The sequence below is a fragment of the Rhinopithecus bieti genome, unplaced genomic scaffold, assembly GCF_001698545.2.
Source record: "Rhinopithecus bieti isolate Rb0 unplaced genomic scaffold, ASM169854v2 scaffold_3615, whole genome shotgun sequence".
NCBI classification, from domain to species: domain Eukaryota; kingdom Metazoa; phylum Chordata; class Mammalia; order Primates; family Cercopithecidae; genus Rhinopithecus; species Rhinopithecus bieti.
Genome location: NW_016804369.1, coordinates 139910 through 161608, shown reverse-complemented (window position 1 = coordinate 161608; position 21699 = coordinate 139910). Strand labels below are relative to the sequence as shown.

Here is a 21699-nt window from a genome sequence, read left to right as displayed (position 1 = left end):
AATTGAAAATTCCTTTTGGTTTAAATTACTTAGTTTGTGGTTCTTTGTTATGGTAGCTCTGGGAAACTAATACACTTTATCATAAAAAATTAAAAAATAAAGATTAAGTACTTTTCTCCCTTAAATTCTTTTTCTTTTCTTTTTCTCTGCTTCCTCTAAATAATCTAAATACCTTTATTATGTGTAGGTACATAATAATCTAAATACCTTCATTATGTATTCACTTTGGGTATGATTCTCTGTTTCTCTCTTTCTTCTTCTTCTTTTTTTTTTGAGAGAGGGTCATAGCTCTGTTGCTTAGGCTGGAGTGCAGTGGTGCAATCATGGTTCTCTGCAGCCTCAACCTCCTGGATTCACTCAGTCCTCCTGCCTCAGCCTCCCAAGTGGGGGGGGGCCACAGGCATGCAACACCACACCCAGATAATTTTTGTATTTTTAAAAAAATAGAGATAGAGTCTCATTATGTTACCCAGGCTGGTCTCGAACTCCTGGGCTCAATAATCCTCCTGACTTGGCTTCCCAAAGTGCTGGTATTATAGGCATGAGCCACCACACCCAGCCTACTCTGTTACTTTGAATAAGGAGGATGATACAGAACTAAAAATCCAAAAGTGAGAGGTTGAGGGAGAGATAAGGAAAGAGGGATTCCTAGAAAACTAGACAAAGGTAAGAAACAAGAACCTTTAACTCTACATAGCCTCACCAGGCCACTTGCATGTCCTTAATAAGCCATGCTCCTTTGAGCCATTGTTAGTTCCTCTGGGGGTCATGAGACTCGGTTTTTGGTTCTAGTACTGCCATTTTCTAAGTCAGAGATGGTGGACAAGCTGTTACATACAGAAGACTTGGTTTCTTCTCAGGAAAGTGAGGGAGATGAGTTACGTGAGGAAGCCTTCTTTACTTCTCTTACACTGGCTCAGGGGCTCCTTCAGCCATCACCTGCTCTAGTGTACATCACACTGTCTTGTCCTCGGTTATCATCTGTGGCTATGGCAAGCCTGGGAGCTCTCGGAGGTAGGAACTGTATTGTTCACCACTGGATCTCCTCTCCAAGCACCTGGCCTTGCAGCATAGCAGATGCTTAATGAAAGTAGCCAACATAACCACATTGTATTTATGGTAAATCTATACAAACATTTGGTAAAAATTCTCTTTTAGAGGACTAGAGAAGAAGTCATACATCTGTGTGTATCTGTTTTAACTCTTTACTCTGGGCTCTGCTAAGGACTGTCCTTCCACATTCCTATTTGGAGATCAGTCTCGGAGAGATCCCCCTCCTTACTCCCAGCCCCAGAGCTTCCACCCTAACCGTGCTACAGTGTTGGTTACACATTTGCTGCAATGCCCAGAACTGTGCTGAGGACAACTAAAGTGCTTGTCCCGGCTAGACTTTGTGTGTATCAAAAGTTTTGTGTTTTTTAGTGCTGAGGGTTAAACTTTACAACTGGTTCAGAGAGGAAACAAGAAAGTGACACAGTACTATGGGTGTTTAACAAGAACTTGGAAGAAGGATTTTTCTTTGTTCAAGGGAAGACATCAGCACTCTAGATATGCATGTACAGTTGAAACCTTGGAGAAAAATGAGCCTGGGAAAGCACTTCAAATAAATGCATGCTGGTTTCTCCAGAGCATGGAATGAGATTTTTCCTTAGGAGTGATTCCATTTCAGAAAAAACAAAAATTTCAGGATGCAAAGTTACCCTATGATAAATGTGAAATCTGATATTATAGTGATTTTAGTAGAGTGTACATCAAGATTTTAGCATTTGGGCAAACTTGTCTTACAAAAAGCCCGGCCCTTTGGGAGGCTGAGGCAGGCGGATCACTTGAACCCAGGAGTTTGACACCAGCTTGGGCAACATGATGAAACTTCATCTCTACAAAAAATACAAAAATTAGCCAGGCCAGTGGCACGCTCCTGTAATCCCAGCTACTCAGGAGGCTGAGGTGGGAGGATCCCTTGATCCCGGGAGGTTGAGGCTGGGATGCAGTGAGCTATGATTGCGCCACTGCACTCCAGCCTGGGCAACAGAGAGAGACCCTGTCTCAAAAAAGTGAAATAAAATAAAAAAATAAAAAAACCCAGTCATCTCTTTACAGGGTGATTTCTAAGATCTAAGCTTCTCTGCTTAGAATTTTTTAGTCCACTTTCAAAGTTTCCCAAAGTAGGTTCTACCTAGATGAAAAATTGATAGAGGACATGATAAGGAAGTGTAAAGGTTTCCCCCCGGCAAAATATTGATATGATCCCCAGAAAAAAATCTTCCCCATCTGTAAACCCTGGCCACGTTTCTTTAGAAGGCCACAAGATGGCAGCATTGGGCTAATAGTAGCAGAAGACTCCACCTAGACAGCATTTCCAAGTGGCTGTGATGGTGCAAAAAGACTCCAGATCTGGTTGTTTCTATAACCCTACGGTGTGCTCTGCTATTATTGTTGTCCACTGTAGACATTTCATGAATAAAACCTAGCGGGGCTTGAAGAAATCTTAAACAATCTAGCAATTCTGCAGTTGCTCAGGCCAGTGCTGTCAGTGCAGAAGAGAAATACTTTTGTTCAAAGGGGAATATGTGTGTGCCAAGAATCTGAAAGTTTTTACTATCTGAAAGCATTGTGGCCAGAGGTAAGATTGATGTGGAAGTTCAGATGAACATTTTAGAATGTTATGAAATAGGTGATACAACACTGAAAATACGTTAAATATCACCAAATGATGTCATAATGGATTGTCACTAGATGGTGGCCTTCAACAAGGTAGGGATACATCTGTTTTGTTGACCACCCTATCTTTAGCATACAAAAATGTTGCCACAGTCTGGGCATGGTGGTTCATGTCTGTAATCCCAGCACTTTGGGTGGCTGAGGATTGCTTGAGCCCAGGAGCTCAAGACCAGCCTAGGCAACATAGTGAGACCCTCCACCTCTACAAAAAAAATTAAAATATCAGCCAGGCATGGTTGCATGCCTGTAGTCCCAGCTACTCGAGAAGCTGAGGTGGGAGGATCACTTGGGTCCAGGAGGTTGAGGTTGCACTGAGCCGTGATCATTCCACTGCGCTCAGCCTGAGCTACAGAGTGAGATAGTGCAGTGGCATGATCATGGCTCATGGCAGCCTCAGTCTCAACCTCCCGAGTTCAAGCCATCCTCCTCCTTCAGCCTCCCTAGTAGCTGGGACTACAGACGTGCACCACTGCACTCCAGCCTGGATGACAGAGTGAGACTCTGTCCCAAAAAAAAAAAAAAAAAAAAAAAAAAGAAAAGAAAAGAAACGTTGCCTTACACACTAATTACTTTTCCACCACCAAATCATGATCTTATAGTTTCTCCACCAATGATACTTTTGGAGATGGGCCTGAGAAGGAGCTGTTCTGGCTATAATTCCCCTTCTCCCGCCTCCCATTCCTCAATTTCCCTGCCACCTCGAATATTCTCAGTAAATAGATAACGCTTTTCTTTTTTTTTTTTTTTTTTTTTTTTTTTTGAGACCGGAGTCTTTGCCTCGCCAACCTAGGCTGAGTGCAGTGGCCCGGATCTCAGCTCACTGCAAGCTCCACTCCCGGGTTACGCCATCTCCTGCCTCAGCTCCGAGTAGCCTGGGGACTACAGGCCCGCCTGCCACCCTCGCCGGCTAGTTTTTTTGTATTTTAAGTAGAGGACAGGGTTTTCACCTATAGCCAGGGATGGGCTTCGATCTCCCTGACCCCCTTCGTGTCCGCCCGTCTCGGCCTCCCAAAGTGCTGGGATTACAGGCTTGAAGCCAGCACCGCGGGCCCGGCCTTTTAACTTGCCATCAGTATTATATTCATTCATTTTATTTCTATTTTGCCAACTTGCTCTTCTCATGGAGCACAAGGAGTTAGTTACCTTGCCTTTTCGGGCAGTGGAAGGATTTTCCTCTTGGTGTAAACAGTGCATGTTTGCACTGACATTTATTGACTTTTCTACGGCGTATAAAACCACTCCGTAGGCGCGCCATTTAGCTGGCAGGCATTGAAAATACAAAGAGACGAGTAAAAGTTTTCATTTGAAGGCGTTTATTAAAAAAAAAAATTAAAAAAAAAAAATTTAAAAGATAGAAGCACCTGCTTCCGCAGCGAGCAGGGTTCGAACCTGCGCGGGGAGACCCCATTGGATTTCAAGTCCAACGCCTTAACCACTCGGCCATCGCTGCCACGGGGAGACTCGAGAGGCGGAGACACTTTAGTGTAACAAACACTGGGCTCACGCCAGACCCGCGAGCGGGCGGGGCACGCACCCTCTGAGCTCAGCTCGGTGAGAAGCGGCGGAGCTGAGGGCTCCGGGTGCGGCAACTACAGGATAGATGCGAAGAAATAATAGAAACCACCCTGAGTAGAGGTACGTTCAGAACTTAGAAACTCTTCCCTTCGCTGTGCTTGGAAAATCGCAACCTTGCCTAGCTTCTGGTCGCTGACCTGGTTTTCGCCCTCCCGCTTCATTAAGTCTACCAGAGGGCCGTGAAACAAAAAGATCTGTTCTGTTACGTGCTGCGGGCCCGCGCTCTCGAAAATTTGGCATTTCTGCGAGAGAAGCGTCTTCCGCGGCGTTTCCCGCCTTGGCCGGGCGTCGCCTTCAGAACACTTTCTTCGCGCATTGAGGCAGGAAGTGTGAGGAGTCGGGATACTTGCCCGTGGGCTAGTCCCTGGCGGGCTTCTGCCCAAGCAGTCCTCTCCCATTTTTTAATTTTCCAGTGATCCCTTCATTGCCGAGCTCAGCTGGGAGACGTCAGGCCGCAAGTGTGCTCTCGGCTCTCTCAGGTGGCCGGGGACTGGTCTGAGAACCAAGTTCTGCGCATTAGTCTGCATTCAATACCTTTAAATGCCATTAATGCCTTCTTGTGTTCTGTGTGGCTTCTGCCCTAAGTGCTTTACCAGCGTTATTTCGTTAAAGCCTGGAGAACCGAGGTCTGGTGCTGTCGTCGCCCACGTCAGGCCTGAGGCCCGGGGTTGTGCCGGCAGGTTGGCGCGGCTGATTCCAGAGCGCATGCGAAGCCAGTACCTGCGTCACGTGGCGCCACAGAAGCGCCAAGTTCTGTTGATGGACAATTTGAGAAAAATAACAGAAGGCCTTTCAGTAGCTTAAGTTTCTGGGAGTGTTCATGGAAACTCAATGCCCTTCTCATAATGGTACATTTCATAATAAGGCAGGAAGGCAACTCGACCTTTGGAAGCCTCTGTGTTAAGTGACTCCGCTAGTTAAGGTGTGTAACTTTTCTTGAGACCTTCCATACCATTTCTCAAAACCAAAGTATAGTGTTAAATGTCTACACCCATTTAATTGTGGAAGAGGAGCAGAATATTTGAGAATTGTAAGGATAAATTTTGTCTGATTTGAGATTGCTCTTTCAGGAATTTTATTTTTTTATTTTGGCAGAGCTACAGGAGGGATCCCATTTTCTCTATGAATACTGCATGGGAACAAAATAATTCCCAACATGGCCAGGTATGAATTTTATCATAAACACAAAATTCACTTGCACTTTTTCTAATAGGTATTGTCCAAGAACTACATTTTTGTTTTTTAAATCTTGTCCTTAGATTGTACCTATGTAGCAGGACGAGCTGCAGACAAAATTCCTCAGACACGGAGTTAAAGAAGGAAAGGCTTTATTCAGCTAAGAGCATCTGGCAAGACTCACTTCTCAAAAACCGAGCTCCCTGAGTGAGCAATTCTTGTCCATCTTAACGGCTTACAACTCTCAGGGGGTCTGCGTGAGAGGGTCGTGATGGATTGAGCAAGCAGGGGGTACATGACTGGGGGCTGCATGTGCCAGTAATTAGAACAGAACAGGACAGGGATTTTCACAGTGCTTTTCTATACAATGTCTATAATCTATAGATAACATAACCGATTAAGTCGGGGTTGATCTTTAACTACCAGGCCCAGTGTGTGGCGCTGGGCTGTCTGCCAGTGGATTTCATTTCTGCCTTTTGGTTTTTAATTCTTCTTTCTTTGGCGGCAGAAATTGGGCATAAGACAATATGAGGGGTAGCCTCCTCCCTTACCTATGCCCTGAGATAACCTAGAATTTAACTTTACCTAATTTTACTCATTGTATTTTGATCTTGAAGCCATTTTATCTTTCCTTCTGTGCAGTTGAATGATGATAATGTTTACTGAAAGCTCCTTTTCCTCCATAACCTTTCCTTCCCATTTAAAGAATCCCTTCAATTGCTTCAAAGCTTGACGGTAATGGAAATTGATTATGGTTAAAATTGCTCAATCAAAATTTTTACTTTGAGAGGGCTTTTTTTATTTTGGGAGGGGAAAGCAAGACTATGGGGAAAAGAATCGATTATAAAGTTATTGTATATTTTGTGAAAACAATTGTGATTAAAATGTCTTTGCAACATTTCAAGTGAAATACCTATATTTAACATTTAACTTTTAGCTTGTTTGAGTTAATGTAGGCTTTTAAAACAGTGAAATAATCTTTTTTTTTCTGATTTATTATAATGCTAGAATGAGCGAAGAGATCAAAATTGTTGATTCCTCCCACCACCCCCCCTGCAAAATGTGAATTTCCAAATCCAAATGAGTTCTTTTGGCTCCAACCTTAAGTCTTTAGCATTGTCATTTAATGCAGTGAGCAGCAAGTTAGGAATACAGAAGTAAAATACATATGTTCCTAATTCATGACAATCATATCATAAAACATTGTTTGGCAACCATATACAAATTTCAGTTGGTAAAGGTCCACTGGTGATCCTGATGGTCTCCTCCCTGCCACTCCCTGTTTCTGTTTTTCTATGTGGCAGTTTCTATTAAGCTAATTTGGGTGTAGAAGGCAAATATGTTGTGGCTTTCTCAGAAAACCCTTCTTGGTGCCATGTTCAGAGGCAGACAGAATACTGGGAGGAACAGGGGATGTGATTGGGAGCAGTATGGCATTTCTTTTTTCTTTTATAGCAAATCAGAAATTTATTTTAAATTATTTTGATGGTTTTGGGAGCATTTTGTAAAATCATAGCATTTTAATGCTGGAAGAACCATTAAAGCTAGTCCAATCTCTTCATCTACAGGAGGAAACTGTGGCCCATGAATAGCTTGCCCAAGTTCACATAGCTAATTACAGTCATGTGCCTCATAACGACATTTGGGTCAATGGTGGACCACATATACAGCAGCAGTCCCATAAAACTTTAATACTGTATTTTCGCTGTATCTTTTCCATGTTTAGATAGATATGTTTATATACACAAACACTATTGTGTTACGGTTGCCTACTGAATATGCTGTACAGGTTTGTAGTCTAGGAGCATAGGCTACACCAGTGGTCCCCAACCTTTTTGGCACCAGAGACCAGTTTTGTTGAAGACAGTTTTCCACAGACTGGGGGAGGGAGGATGGTTTTGGGATGATTTAAGTGCATTACATTTATTGTGTACTTTATTTCTATTATTTATATTAATCTATTATTACTACATTGTAATATGTAATGAAATACACAACTCACCATAAAGTAGAATCAGTGGGAGCCCTGAGATTGTTTTCCTGCAACTAGACAGTCCCATCTGGGGGTGATGGGAGGCAGTGACAGATCATCAGGCATTAGATTCTCATAAGGAACACACAACCTACATCACAGTAGGTTGTGCACTTTACAGTAGGGTTCATGCTCCTATGAGAATCTAATGCTGATCTGACAGGAGGTAGAGCTCAGGTTGTAATGTGAGCAATGGGGAATGGCTGTAAATACAGATGAAGAAGCTTCTCTCTCTCACCCGCTCACCTCCTGCTGTGTGACCTGGTTCCTAACAGGCCACGGATCGGTACCAGTTGGGGACCCTAGGGGCTGTATTATATAGACTAAGTGTGTGGTAGTCCATACCATCTAGGTTAGTGTAAGTACACTCTATAATGTTTGCACAATGAAGAAATCATCTAAGGATGGATTTTTCAGAACATATCCTTATCATTAAGCGACACGAGTGTATTGGCAGACAGAGGTATAACTTGTAATATGAGCTTAGTGTTCTCACTCATTTTGTTGCCCTCATGTATTATTTGTTAGTCTCTGGCACAATGGCATATAAATCGAGATGTATAGATGGCAGTAGACAAAGCCTCCAGTAGGGAAGAGTCATGAGTTGAATGTTGAAGGCATATGAGATGTCAGATAATGAATGTGTTGTGATGGGTCATTTTTGTTCTTTATTCCAGAATCTATCCTCCCAACTGGTATTGACACCTCAATTGTACTTAAGGGGCACCACCCCTCCGCCATTGGATGAAATCTTACTTTGTCTGTGAGTCAAGGTATCCCACCCTCCTCTGGCCAAGGAGTGGGCATGTGACTTGTATTTGTTTCCTATTGCTGCATAAGAAAGAACCATAAACTTAATGGCTTAAAACAACACACATTTATTACCTCACAGTTTCTGTAGGTGAGGAGTGTGATTATGTGTTGACTGGGTTCTTTGCTCAGGGTCTCATAGGTCTCAAGGTGGTGACTGGGGCTGCAATCTCATCTGAGGTTTGGGGTCCTCTTCTAAGATAACTAGTTGTTGGCAGAATTCAGCTCCTGTGGTTGTAAGACTTGCTGCTTGTCAGTAGGGGGACATTTTCAGTTCCTATAGGCTGCCCACTTTGTTCCTTGCCGTGTGGCTGTTTCCACAACATGGTACTTTGCTTCTTCAAGGTCAGCGTGGTAATTCCTCTGTAGTCTGCTACAATGGAGTTTTATATAATAGAATGCAATTATGAAAGTGATTATTCTATTATATTCATAAGTCCTGCAGAAGTGAAGGGGATTATTTAGGGAGTGTAATAGCAGGGATGGGAATCTTGGGGACATCTTAGATTTTTGCCTACCACACAATTCAAGCTAGGCCAATCAGACCCCAAATCCTTGTTCTTTCTTTTACACAGTTGTATTATGAAAATTTCACACAAAACACATAGTAACCAACAAGAGGTGATCAAAGTGTGGTAATTTTAACTTAAGCTGCCTTGTGTGCTTTTGCATTTCACTTGAAAGGAATAGGTTTGACAACAACTGCAGAGTTTTAGAGGCTTTGCCACTATTTAGGGTTTCTTTTCTGTAATTTCATATGAATTGGAGAATAACTCTAGGTATATGTTTTGGATACCATATGTGAGAGGACTTAGTACAAATTGGACAAAGAATATTATGAAGTTATTGGCAATAAAACCTTCATTAAGATTTAGTCAGTAAATTAAAGGTATCATGAAAAGTGATGGAAATAATTGCCAAGGAATTGCTGCATTGCAAATGACCGTACTTTTAAAGCTTAAGTAATTAATTGTGGGTTAGATTTTAGTCACTGTGGTACTCATACGTAAATGTTTGAAGAAGATTGAAGATATGTCCTAGTTAGCACTAGGGAAGCTTACTTATAGGATTTTCCTACCTAAGCAGTCTCTTAATGCCATGGCCAATTAAGAAGTAAGAAGAAGCCTGTAATCCCAGCACTTTGGGAGGCCGAGACGGGCTGATCACGAGGTCAGGAGATCGAGACCATCCTGGCTAACACAGTGAAACCCCATCTCTACTAAAAAATACAAAAAACTAGCCGGGCGAGGTGGCGGGCGCCTGTAGTCCCAGCTACTCGGGAGGCTGAGGCAGGAGAATGGCGTAAACCCGGGAGGCGGAGCTTGTAGTGAGCTGAGATCCGGCCACTGCACTCCAGCCTGGGCGACAGAGCGAGACTCCGTCTCAAAAAAAAAAAAAAAAAAGAAATAAAAAAAAAAAAAAAAAAGAAGTAAGAAGAAGAATCAAGAAGAATGGGGTCTTCTTTTCTTAAACGGTGTGATGCCAGTGTAATATTCAACCTCGAATTCTCAAAAAAGTAGTTTTCTTTGACTTTGTGATAGCAGAGATCTGGACTTACCAAAGACATCTTAATCTATTTTTTTAAACCAAATCAGATATTGAAGGGCAGAATAAGCTTATTAAGAATGAAATCTTATACCCAGTTATTTATAGAAATGAATTGATTCCCTACAAAACTCTATGGACACGCTCTATATATGGGGTTGATGTAGTGGGATTTTTATAAAGGCAACTGAAATGAACAATTTTAAGGATTACATTAAAATACAGCTATGATCAATGTATTGGGATTATAATTGGGGCACAACTAGATCCACAGACCACCAATCTTATAACTTTAAGGAGTTATAGCACCGTTTTATTTCTTTACAAGATACTGTCATCCCTTTTACTAATTCTTATTTTTTGAGGGGGCTACTAAATTATATAGGAAAACCAAGTCTTTTTCCTTGACTGTATTAGTCAGGGTTCTCTAGAGAAACAGGGTCCCTAAGATATATGTGTGTGTGTATATATATGTGTGTGTGTGTGTGTATGTATATATATATACATATACACATGAGGAGATTATTATAGGAATTGCTTTATGTGGTTAGGGAGGCTGAGAAGTCTCATGATCTGCCATCTGCAAGCTGAAGAACCAGGAAAACTGGTGATATAGTTCAGTTCAGGTCTGAAAGCTCAAAACCAAAATGCTGATGTCTGGGGCAGAAAAGATGGATGTCTCAGCTCAGTAAGAGAGAGAAAAATTTTGCCCTTCCTCTGCCTTTTTGTTCTATTTAGGCCCTCAGTGGATTGGATACTGCCTGCCTGCATTGGTGAGGGTGGTCTTCTTTACTCACTCTACTGATGCAGATGTTTATCTCTTCTGGAGATACCTTCACAAACACACCCATAGATAACATTTTACCAGATATTTGGACATCTGTATTAATCAGGGTTCTCTAGAGGGACAGAACTAATAGGATAGACATGTATATGAAAGGGAGTTTATTAAGGAGAATTGACTCACATGATCAGAAGGTAAAGTCCCACGATAGGCTGTTTGCAGGTTGAGGAGAAAGGAAGCAAGTGGTGGATCACTCTGAGTCCCAAAACCTCAAAAGTAGGGAAGCTGACAGTGCAATAGCCTTCAGTCTGTGACCAAAGGCCCAAGAGCCCCTGGCAAGCCACTGGTGTGAGTCCAAAAGCTGAAGAACTTTGAGTCTGATGTTCGAGGGCAGGAAGCATCCAACATGGGAGAAAGATGAAGACCGGAACACTCAGCAAGTCTGCTCTTTCCAACTTCTGCCTGCTTTATTCTAGCCGCATTGGCAGCTGATTAGATGGTGCCCACCCAGATTGAGGCTGGGTCTGCCTCTCCCAGTCCAGTGACTCAAATGTTTATCTCCTTTGACATCATCCTCACACACACACCCAGGAACAATACTTTGCATCCTTCAATCCAATCAAGTTGACAGTATTAACCATCACAGCATCCATTAGCCCAGTCAAGTTGATACCTAAAATTAACCATCACATTGACCTTTGAGAGCTCATCTATGCCCATGCCTTTAAATACACAAGCGATGTTTGCTAAATATATATTGTTTAAAGCTGCCATGTTTAGGGATAGTTTGTCATATAGCAATAGATAACTAAGGCATTTAGTTTTTCCTCCTAGAACTAGATACCTTTGCTCCCTTCCATGTTTCTGTCAGATGTTTTCTGGTTACCCAGCAGGCTGGAAAACACTCTTGATTCATTAAAATGCCTAGTACAGTGTTTAATATATAGTAGCTACTCAATATATGATAATTATCTTTTTTTGTTGTGAAAACAATATGTTAATAAAAAGTTTGAAAACAGAAAAAAACTCAACCCACCTAAGTCTTTTAAAACTATTATTTTAGTCTTTTCCCCTACACTTATGTATATTTTTACATAGTTCTAACTGTGTACATGGTAATTTTTCTACTTCTTTTATATTGAGGTAAAATTCACCATTTTAACCATTCAAGTGTATGAATCAGTGGTTTCCATTACATTCATAATATTATCTTACTGTCACTACTGTATATTCCAGGACATTTTCATCAGCCCAAGAGGAAAACTTGTACTCATTAAGCAACCACTCTTCACTCCCCACTTTCCTCAGCCCCTGCAATCACTAATCTGCTTTCTGTCTCTATATTCTGTTTGCCTATTACATTTTATGTAAATAGAATCATACAATATGTGGCTTTTTATGTCAATTTTTTTCTCTTAGCATGTTTGCTAGGTTTTTCCATGTTACAGCATGTATTGCTACTTCATTTCTTTATTTTTTAGTGTTTTGAAAATATTGTTACTTGCCTTTTAAAATTAATTTATTTTATTGATGCATAATGTACGTTGTTTTGAGGTACATATGATAATTTAATACATTATTTGTAAATACTAAATCATTGTAGTTAGGATATCTATCACCTTAAATATTTGTCTTTTTTAAGCTAGAAACATTTGAATTATTCTCTTTTAGCTTTTTTGAAATGTGCAATAGACTACTGTAGACTATAAACATCCTACTGATCTATCTAAAAACTAGGATTTATTTCTTCTATTAAACTATTGAATAGGTATAAATATGTATCTGGTTAATCCATTTCGTTTCATCTCTCTGTCCACCCCCCCCCCCAACCTGGCATCTTGTAGCCACCAGTCTTCTCTCTATTTTCATAAGATCCACTGTTTTACTTTCCACATATGAGTGAGAACATGCAATATTTGTCTTCTGTGCTTGGCTTATTTCAACTAAGGTAATGAACTTCAGTTCCATACATGTTGCTGCAAATGACAGGATTTCATTCTTTTTTATGGCTGAATAATATTTATACCACTTTTTTTTTATCCATTCTTCCATTGTTGAGCATTTAGATTAATTCCATATTTTGACTATCATGAATAGTGGGTAAATAAACATGGGAGTTCATATATCTTTTTGACATACTGATTCCCTCCCTCCCTCCCTCCCTCCCTCTCCTCTCCTCTCTCTCTCTCTCTCTCTCTCTCTCTCTTTCTTTCTCTTTTTTTTGAGACAGAGAATCTCTCTTGTTGCCCAGGCTGGAGTGCAATGGCATGATCTTGGCTCACTGCAACCTCTGCCTCCCGGGTTCAAGTGATTCTCCTGAGTCAGCCTCATGAGTAACTGGGATCACAGGTGTGTGTCACCATACCTGGCTAATTTTGTATTTTAGTAGAGACGGGGTTTCACCATGTTGGCCAGGCTGATCTCAAACTCCTGACACATCCGCCTCAGCCTCCCAAAGTGCTGGGATTAGAGGCATGAGCTGCCATGCCCTGCCAATTTTCTTTCTTTTGGATATATACCCAGTAGTGGAATTGCTGGATCATATGGTAGTTCTATTTTAGTCTTTTGAGGATCCTCCATGCTGTTTTCCATAGTGGCTGTACTAATTCACATTCTTGCCAACTGCATATAATGGTTTCCCTTTCTTTACATCCTTGCCAGCATCAGTTATTGCTTGTCTTTTTTATAAGAACCATTTAAACTGGGGTGAGATGTTATCTCATTGTAGTTTTGATATGCATTTCTCTGATGTTTAGTGACATTGAGCATTTTCGTATACTCATTGCTATTTGTATGTTATCATCATCTTTTTTTTTTTTTTTTTTTTTTTTTTAAAAAAAAAGATAAGGTCTCACCCTGTCACCCAGGCTGGAGTGCAGTGGAGTGATCACAGGTCACTGCAGCCTTGAACACTTGGGCTCAAGTGATCCTCTTGCCTCAGCCTCCTAAGTAGCTAGGACTACTACAGGCATGGGTAATGTAATTTTTTTTTTTTGTAGACATGGGGTCTTGCTATATTGTCCAGGCTGGTCTCAAATTTCTGTCCTCAGTTGCTCCTCTCACGTCAGCCTCCCTAACTGCTGAGATTACAGGCTTGAGACACCATGTCCAGCCATGTATGTATTCTTTTGAGAAATGTCTGTTCAGCTCTTTTGCCCACTTTCTGATCAGATTATAATTATTTTCTTCTCCATTGAGTTGTTTGAGCTCCTTATATACTCTGGTTATTAATCCTTTGTCAGATGGGTGGTTTGAGGATCTTTCCCCCCATTCTGTGGGTTGTTTTTGCACTTTGTTGATTGTTTCCTCTGCTGTACAGAAGACTTTTATCTTGATAAAATCCCAGTTGTCTATTTTTGCTTTGGTTGCCTGTGCTTTTGAGGTCTTACACAGAAAATCTTGCCTAGACCAATGTCCTGGAGCATTTCCCCAATGTTTTCTTCTATTAATACTAGTTTCATAGTTTCAGGTCTTAGACTTAAGTCTTTTATCCATTTTGACTTGATTTTTGTGTATGGTGAGAGATAGGGGTCTAGTATCATTCCTTCTTTTTTAAAAATTTATTTTAAGTTCTGAGATACATTTGCATGATGTGCAGGTTTGTTACATAGGTAAACGTGTGCCATGGTGGTTTGCTGTACCTAACAACCCATCACCTAGGTATTAAGCCCCAAATGCATTAGCTGTTTATCCTGATGCTCTCCCTCCCTACGCCCCCACAACAGGCTCCAGTGTGTGTTGTTTCCCTCCCTGTATCCATGTGTTCTCATTATTCAGCTCCCACTTGTAAGTGAGAACGTGTGGTGTTTGGTCTTCTGTTCCTGTGTTAGTTTGCTGACAATAATGGCTTCTAGCTCCATCCATGTCCCTGCAAAGGTCATGATCTTGTTCCTTTTTATGGCTGCAGGGCATTTCATGGTGTATATGTACCACATTTTCTTTATCTAGTCCATCACTGATGGACAGTTGGATTGATTCCATGTCTTTGCTATTGTGAATAGTGCTGCAATAAACATATGTGTGCATGTATCTTTATAATAGAATTATTTATATTCCTTTGGGTATATACCCAGTAATGGGATTGCTGGGTTAAATTGTATTTCTGGTTCTAGATCCCTTAGGAATCGCCACACTGTCTTCTAAAATCGTTGAACTAATTTACATTCTCACCAACAGTGTAAAAGCAGTCTTATTCCTCCACAGCCTTGCCAGCATCTGTTGTTTCTTGACTTTTTAATAATCGCCATTCTGACTCATGAGATGGTATCTCATTGTGGTTTTGATTTGCATTTCTCTAATGATCAGTAATGTTGAGCTTTTCTTCATATGTTTCTTGGCCACATAAATATCTTCTTTTGAGAAGTGTCTGTTCATATCCTTTGCCCATTTTTTGATGGAGTTGCTCATTGTTTTCTTGTAAATTTGTTTAAGTTCCTTGTAGATTCTGGATATTAGACCTTTGTCAGAGGGATAGATTGTGAACATTTTCTCCCATTCCGTAGGTTGTCTGTTCACTGTGATGATAGTTCCTTTTGCTGTGCAGAAGCTCTTTCGTTTAATTAGGTCCTATTTGTCAAAGTTTGCTTTTGTTGCAATTGCTTTTGATGTTTTGTCATGAAATCTTTGTTTATGTCCTGAATGGTATTGCCTAGATTTTTTCTAGGGTTTTTGTAGTTTTTGGTTTTACATTTAAGTCTTTAATCCATCTTTAGTTAATTTTTATATGAATTGTAAAGAAGGGGTCCAGTTTCAATTTTCTGCATGTGGCTAGCCAGTTTTCCCAGCACCATTTATTAAATAGGGAATCCTTTCCCCATTGCTTGTTTTTATCAGATTTGTTAAATGTCAGATGGTTGTAGATGTGTGGCCTTATTTCTGAGATCTCTATTCTGTTCCATTGGTCTGTGTGTCTGTTTTGGTACCAATTCCATGCTGTTTTGGTTACTATTGCCTTGTAGTATAGTTTGAAGTTGGGTAACATGATGCCTCCAGCTTTGTTCTCTTTGCTTAGGATTGTCTTGGCTATAAGGGGTCTTTTTTGGTTCCATAAGAAATTTAAAGTAGTTTTTTCTAATTTTGTGAAAAACGGCAATGGTAGTTTAATGGAAATAGCATTTAATCTATAAATTACTTTGGGCAATATGGCCATTTTCACAACAGTGATTCTCCCTATCCATGACCATGGAATGTTTTTCCATTTGTTTGTGTCCTTATTTCCTTGAGGAGTGGTTTGTAGTTCTCCTTGAAGAGGTCCTTTACAACCCTTTTTATCGGTATTCCTAAGTATTTTATTTGCAGCAGTTGTGAAAGGGAGTTCATTCATGATTTGGCTGTCTGTTTGTCTATTGTTGGTGTATAGGAATGCTTGTGATTTTTGCACATTGATTTTGTATCCTGAGAGTTTGCTGAAGTTGCTTATCAGCTTAAGGAGCTTTTGGACTGAGACAACGGGATTTTCTAAATATAGGATCATGTTGTCTGCAGAGACAGTTTGACTTCCTCTCTTCCTATCTGAATATCCTTTATTTCCTTCTCTTGCCTGTTGCCCTGGCCAGAACTTCCATTCTATGTTGAATAGGAGTGGTGAGAAAGAGAGAGGGCATCCTTGCCTTGTGCCAGATTCCAAGGGGAATGCTTCCAGCGTTTGCCCATTTAGTATGATATTGGCTGTGGGTTTGTCAGAAATGGCTCTGAATATTTTGAGATATGTTCCATCAATAACTAATTTATTGAGAGTTGTTAACATGAAGGGATGTTGAATTTTATCAAAGGCCTTTTCTGCGTCTGTTGAGATAATTGCGTGGCTTTTGTCTTTAGTTCTGCTTATGTGATGAATTACATTTATTGATTTGTGTATGTTGAACCATGCTTGCATCCCAGGGATAAAGCTGACTTGATCATGGTGGATAAGCTTTTTGATGCTGCTGGATTTGGTTTGCCAGTATTTTACTGAGGACTTTTGCGTCAATGTTCATCAGGGATATTGGCCTGAAGTTTTCTTTTTTTGTTATATCTGTGCCAGGTTTTGGTATCAGGATGATGCTGGCGTCATAAAATGAGTGAAAGAAAAGTCCCTCCTTTTCAGTTGTTTGAATTAATTTCAGAAGGAATGGTACCCATTCCTCTTTGTACCTCTGGTAGAATTTGGCTGTAAATCTGTCTGGTCCTGGGTTTTTTTTTTTTGGTTGGTAGCTATTTATTACTGCCTCAGTTTCAGAACTTGTTATTGGTCTATTCAGGGATTCAAATTCTTCTTAGTTTAGTCTTGAGATGGTGTATGTGTCCAGGAATTTATCAATTTCTTCTAGATTTTCTAGTTTATTTGCATAGAGGTGTTTATAGTATTTTCTGATGGTTGGTTGTATTTCTTTGGGGTCATTGGTGATATCTCCTTTATCATTTTTTATTGTGTCTATTTGATTCTTCTCTCTTTTCCTCTTTATTAGTCTAGCTAGTGGTCTATTTTTTTTACCATCATTATTTTTTATTATTTATCTTTACACCCTCAGTGTTGGCAGAGTTTGTGGTGCTTAACAAACATTTGTTCAGATCAGATACGTGGAAAAAATTGTCATTTGCTTATTCAAGTCATGCTTTTCTGTGATATTCTGATCCTAGTTGAACATGCAGAAATAAATGTCTAAAACAGCACCTTGATTCTGACCTACAATAGAACGAAGTTCACTGTGATCTCAGATAAGCTTGGCTAAAATAGGACTTGAGTGGAGATAGTCACACTTCAGTGAAGAAAGAGAATCTCCTGTGTAATCTCACCAGGAGATTCAACCTCAGTATTCTGCATCGAAGGGATAGTCCTCCAAATGAGAGGCCTTCCAGTTTCTGTTGAAGCTGAGTATGGTTGCCATCTCCTCATCATTCAATTTAAAGTCAAAGACCTGAATGTTCTCAACAATGCATGCTGGTGTCACAGACTTGGGGATCATAGTTACACTCCTCTGGATATGGAAACAGATCAGAACCCAGGCTGCAGTTTTTTGTGCTTTGCAGCAATCTCCTTAATCTTGGGGTTCTCCAGCAGGAAAGAGTTCTCTAGCTTGGCCCAAGATCTGTCCGGAGAGCCTAAGGGGCTGTAGGCCATAATGGTGATGCCCTTGGAGTGGCAGTACTGGATCAGTTTCTCCTGCGTGAGGTATGGGTGACACTCAGCCTGTTAGTCACTGGTTTATATTTCAGTCTAGGTTTGTCAAGAGCCTTTCTATCTGGAAGTGGTTGAAATTGGAGACCCCAAAGGCTTTCGCCAGCCCCTCGTCCATCAGCTCCTCCACGGCCTCCCAGGCATCCAAGAACGTTGCTTTTCCACCGATCATGTTACCTTTATCATCTTTTGGGAAAAAGTCATCCCCAGACTTGAATCCCTGTGGCTAGTGAATAAGATAGACATCCAGATAGCTCAACTTCAGGTCCTTGAGGGTCTTCTCATAGGCCTTCCTCACAAGGGGTCTCTCAAAGAAAGTGGACCACAACTTGTTGATGATGAAGAGGTCCTTCCGCTTCACAGCCTTCTCTTGGATGGCTTCCCCCACCTCATGTTCATTCTGTTAGACATAGGCACAGTCAGTGTGGTGATATCCTGCATCAATGGCCACCTTCACCACTTCTTTCACTTTGCTGAGAGGAGACTTCCAAGTGCCCAGGCCCACAATGGGCATCTCAGCTTTGGTACTGAGCTCCACGAAGGTGGCCATGGTTGGTGCAGAAATGATTCTGAGTGAGTAGGTAGAGGTTTCATGTCTTGCTGTGTCCAGAATTGGTTGCTTCCGGTAGGTTCTTGGTCTCGCTGACTTCAAGAATGTAACTGCGGACCTTGGTGGTGAGTGTTACAGCTCTTAAAGATGGTGTGTTCAGAGTTTGTTCCTTCAGATGTGTCCGGAGTTTCTTCCTTCAGGTGGGTTCGTGGTCTCGCTGATTTCAAGAATGAAGCCGCGGACCTTTGAGGTGAGTGTTACAGTGTGGGGGGCTGAAAGAGAGCAGCAGCAAGATTTATTGTGAAGAGTCAAAGAACAAAGCTTCCACAGCGTGGAAGGGGACCCAAGCGGGTTGCTCGTGGTCTATGTATTTTATTAATTTTTTTCAAAAAACCAGCTCCTGGATTCATTGATTTTTTTTTTTGAAGGGTTTTATCATGTCTCTATCTCGTTCATTCCACTCTGATCTTAGTTATTTCTTGTCTTTTGCTAGCTTTTGGATTTGTTTGCTCCTGCCTCTCTATATCTTTTAGTTGTGATGTTAGGGTGTCAAATTGAGATCTTTCTTGCTTTCTGATATGGGCATTTAGTGCTATAAATTTCTCTTTTAGCACTGCTTTAGCTGCATCCCAGAGATTCTGGTACTTTGTCTCTTTTTTCTCATTGGTTTCAAAGAACTCCTTGATTTCTCTCTTAATTTCATTATTTACTGAGGAGTCATTCAGGAGCAGGTTGTTCAGTTTCCATGTAGTTGTGTGGTTTTGAGTCACTTTCTTAATCTTGAATTCTAAGTTGATTGCATTGTGGTCTGAGAGACTGTTATGATTTCAGTTCTTTTGCATTTGCTGAGGAGTGTTTTACTTCCAATTATGCAATCAATTTTAGAGTATGTGCCATGTGGCACTGAGAAGAATGTATATTCTATTTCCTTGGGTGGTGAGTTCTGTAGATATCCATCAGGTCCACTTGATCCAGAGCTGAGTTCAAGTTTTGAATATCCTTGTTAATATTCTGTTTCAATGATCTGTGTAATATTGACAGTGGGGTGTTAACGTCTCCCACTATTATTGTGTGATAGTCTTAGTCTCTTTTTAGGTCTCTAGGAACTTGTTTTATGAATCTGGGTGTTTCTTTATTGGGTGCATATATATGTAGAATTGTTAGTTCTTCTCGTTGAATTAATCCCTTTACCATTATGTACTGCCCTTGTCTTTTTTGATCTTTGTTGGTTTAAAGTCTGTTTTGTCAGAAAGTAGGATTGCAACCCTTGCTTTTGTTTCACTTTCCGTTTGCTTGTTAAATATTCCTACTTCCCTTTATTTTGAGCCTATGTGTGTCTTTGCATGTGAGATAGGTCTCTTGAAGACAGCACACCAATTCGTCTTGACTCTGTTCAATTTGCCAGCATGTGTCTTTTAATTGGGGCATTTAGTCTATTTACATTTAAGGTTAAATTTGTTATGTGTGAATTTGATCCTGTCATCATGATGCTAGCTGCTTATTTTGCAGACTATTTGATGCAATTTCTTCAAAGTGTCATTGGTTTTTGCACTTCAGCGTGTTTTTGCAGTGGTTGGTACTGATTTTCCTTTCCATATTTAGTACTTTTTTTCAGGAGCTCTTGCAAGGTAGGCCTGGCAGTGACAAATTCCCTTAGCATTTGCTTGTTTGAAAAATATTTTATTTCTCCTTAGCTTGGCTGGGTATGAAATTAGCTTGGCTGGATATGAAATTCTAGGTTGGAAATTCTTTTCTTTAAGAATGTTGAATATTGGCCCACACTCTCTACTGGCTTGTAGGGTTTCTGCTGAGAGGTCTGCTGTTAGTCTGATGGGATTCCTTTTGTAGGTGACCTGGCCTCTTCTGGGTGCCCTTAACATTTTTTTCTTCATTTTGACCTTGGAGAATCTGATGGTTATGTTTCTTGGGGTGAACTTCTCATGGAGTATCTTCCTGGGGTTCTCTGTATTTCCTGAATTTGAATGTTGGCCTGTTTTGCTAGGTTGGAGAAGTTCTCCTGGATGATATCCTGAAGTGTGTTTTCCAACTTGGTTCCATTCTTTCTGACTCTTTCAGGTACTCCAATCAATCATAGGTTTGATCTTTTTATGTAGTTCCATAGTTCTCAGAGGTTTTGTTTGTTCCTTTTCATTCTTTTTTCCCTAATCTTGTCTTCCTACTCTATTTCAGCAAGATAGTCTTCAAGCTCAGATATTCTTTCTTCCGCTTCATTGATTCAGCTATCGATACTTGTATCACAAAGTTCTCATGCTGTGTTTTTCAGCTCCATCAGGTCATATTGTTCCTATCTAAACTGGTTATTCTAGTTAACAGCTCCTGTAACCTTTTATCATGGTTCTTGGTTTCTTTGCATTAGGTTAGAACATGCTCCTTTGGTTCAATGAAGTTTGTTATTACCCACCTTCTGAAGCCTACTTTTGTCAATTCATCCATCTCAGCCTCTGCCCATTTCTGTGCCCTTGCTGGAGAGGTGTTGTGATCATTTGGAGGAGAAGAGGCACTCTGGCTTTTTAAGTTTTCAGCATTTTCTTGTTGATTCTTTCTCATCTTCATGAGTTGTCTAGTTTCGATCTTTGAGGCTGCTGACTTTTAGATGGGTTTTTGTGAACACTTTTTTGTTGATGCTGTTGTTGCTTTCTGTTTGTTTTTCTTTTAACAGGCCCCTCTTCTGTAGGGCTGCTGTGTTTTGCTGGAGTTTCATTTCAGGCCCTATTCACCTGGGTCCCTCTCGCACCTGGAGATGTTAACTAAGGAGGCTGGAGAGCAGCAAAGGTGGGAGCCTGCTCCTTCCTCTGGGATCTCTGTCCTCAAGGGGCACTGACCTGATGCCAAGAGTAATGCTTCATATAAGGTGTCTGGCAACCCCTGTTGGGGGGCATGGGATCGAGGACCCACTTAATAAAGCACACTGGCTGCCCCTTGGTGGAGGGGGTGTGCTGTGCTGGGGGGAAACCCCCTCGTCTTGTCTGCTCAGATTCCTCAGAGCTAGCAGGAGGAAAGATGAAGTTTGCTGGTCCATGGAGACCATGGCCACCCCACCCCCTAGGGGCTCAGGCCCAGGGAGATCACCATTCTGTCCCTAAGGCCCTGGGTAGAGTTGCTGAAGTTCCTGCAGGGAGGTCCTGCCCAGTGAGGAGGGATGTGTCAGGGTCTGGCCTAAAGAGGCAATCTGGCCATGATCTGCCACAGTCGGTGTGCTGTGCTGTGGGGAATACCTCTTGGGTCCAAGCCATACAAAGAAGTTTTCTTTTCTGTGTGTGTCCTTGTCTGGTCCTGGTATCAGGGCAATGCTGGCCTCATGGAATTAGTTTGGAAGTATGCCCTCCTTT

General features: G+C 41.1%; 1 non-coding gene and 1 pseudogene across 1 annotated transcript; both read right to left on the bottom strand.

Annotated features, from left to right (window-relative positions):
• Positions 1–4089: 4089 nt before the first annotated feature.
• Positions 4090–4171, bottom strand: TRNAS-UGA (transfer RNA serine (anticodon UGA)). The gene has a single exon. It is a non-coding gene; the product is annotated as a tRNA-Ser (tRNA).
• A 13260-nt stretch (positions 4172–17431) lies between these two features.
• On the bottom strand, positions 17432–18371 carry LOC108526699 (aldo-keto reductase family 1 member B10 pseudogene; annotated as a pseudogene).
• Between the last annotated feature and the right edge of the window lie 3328 nt (positions 18372–21699).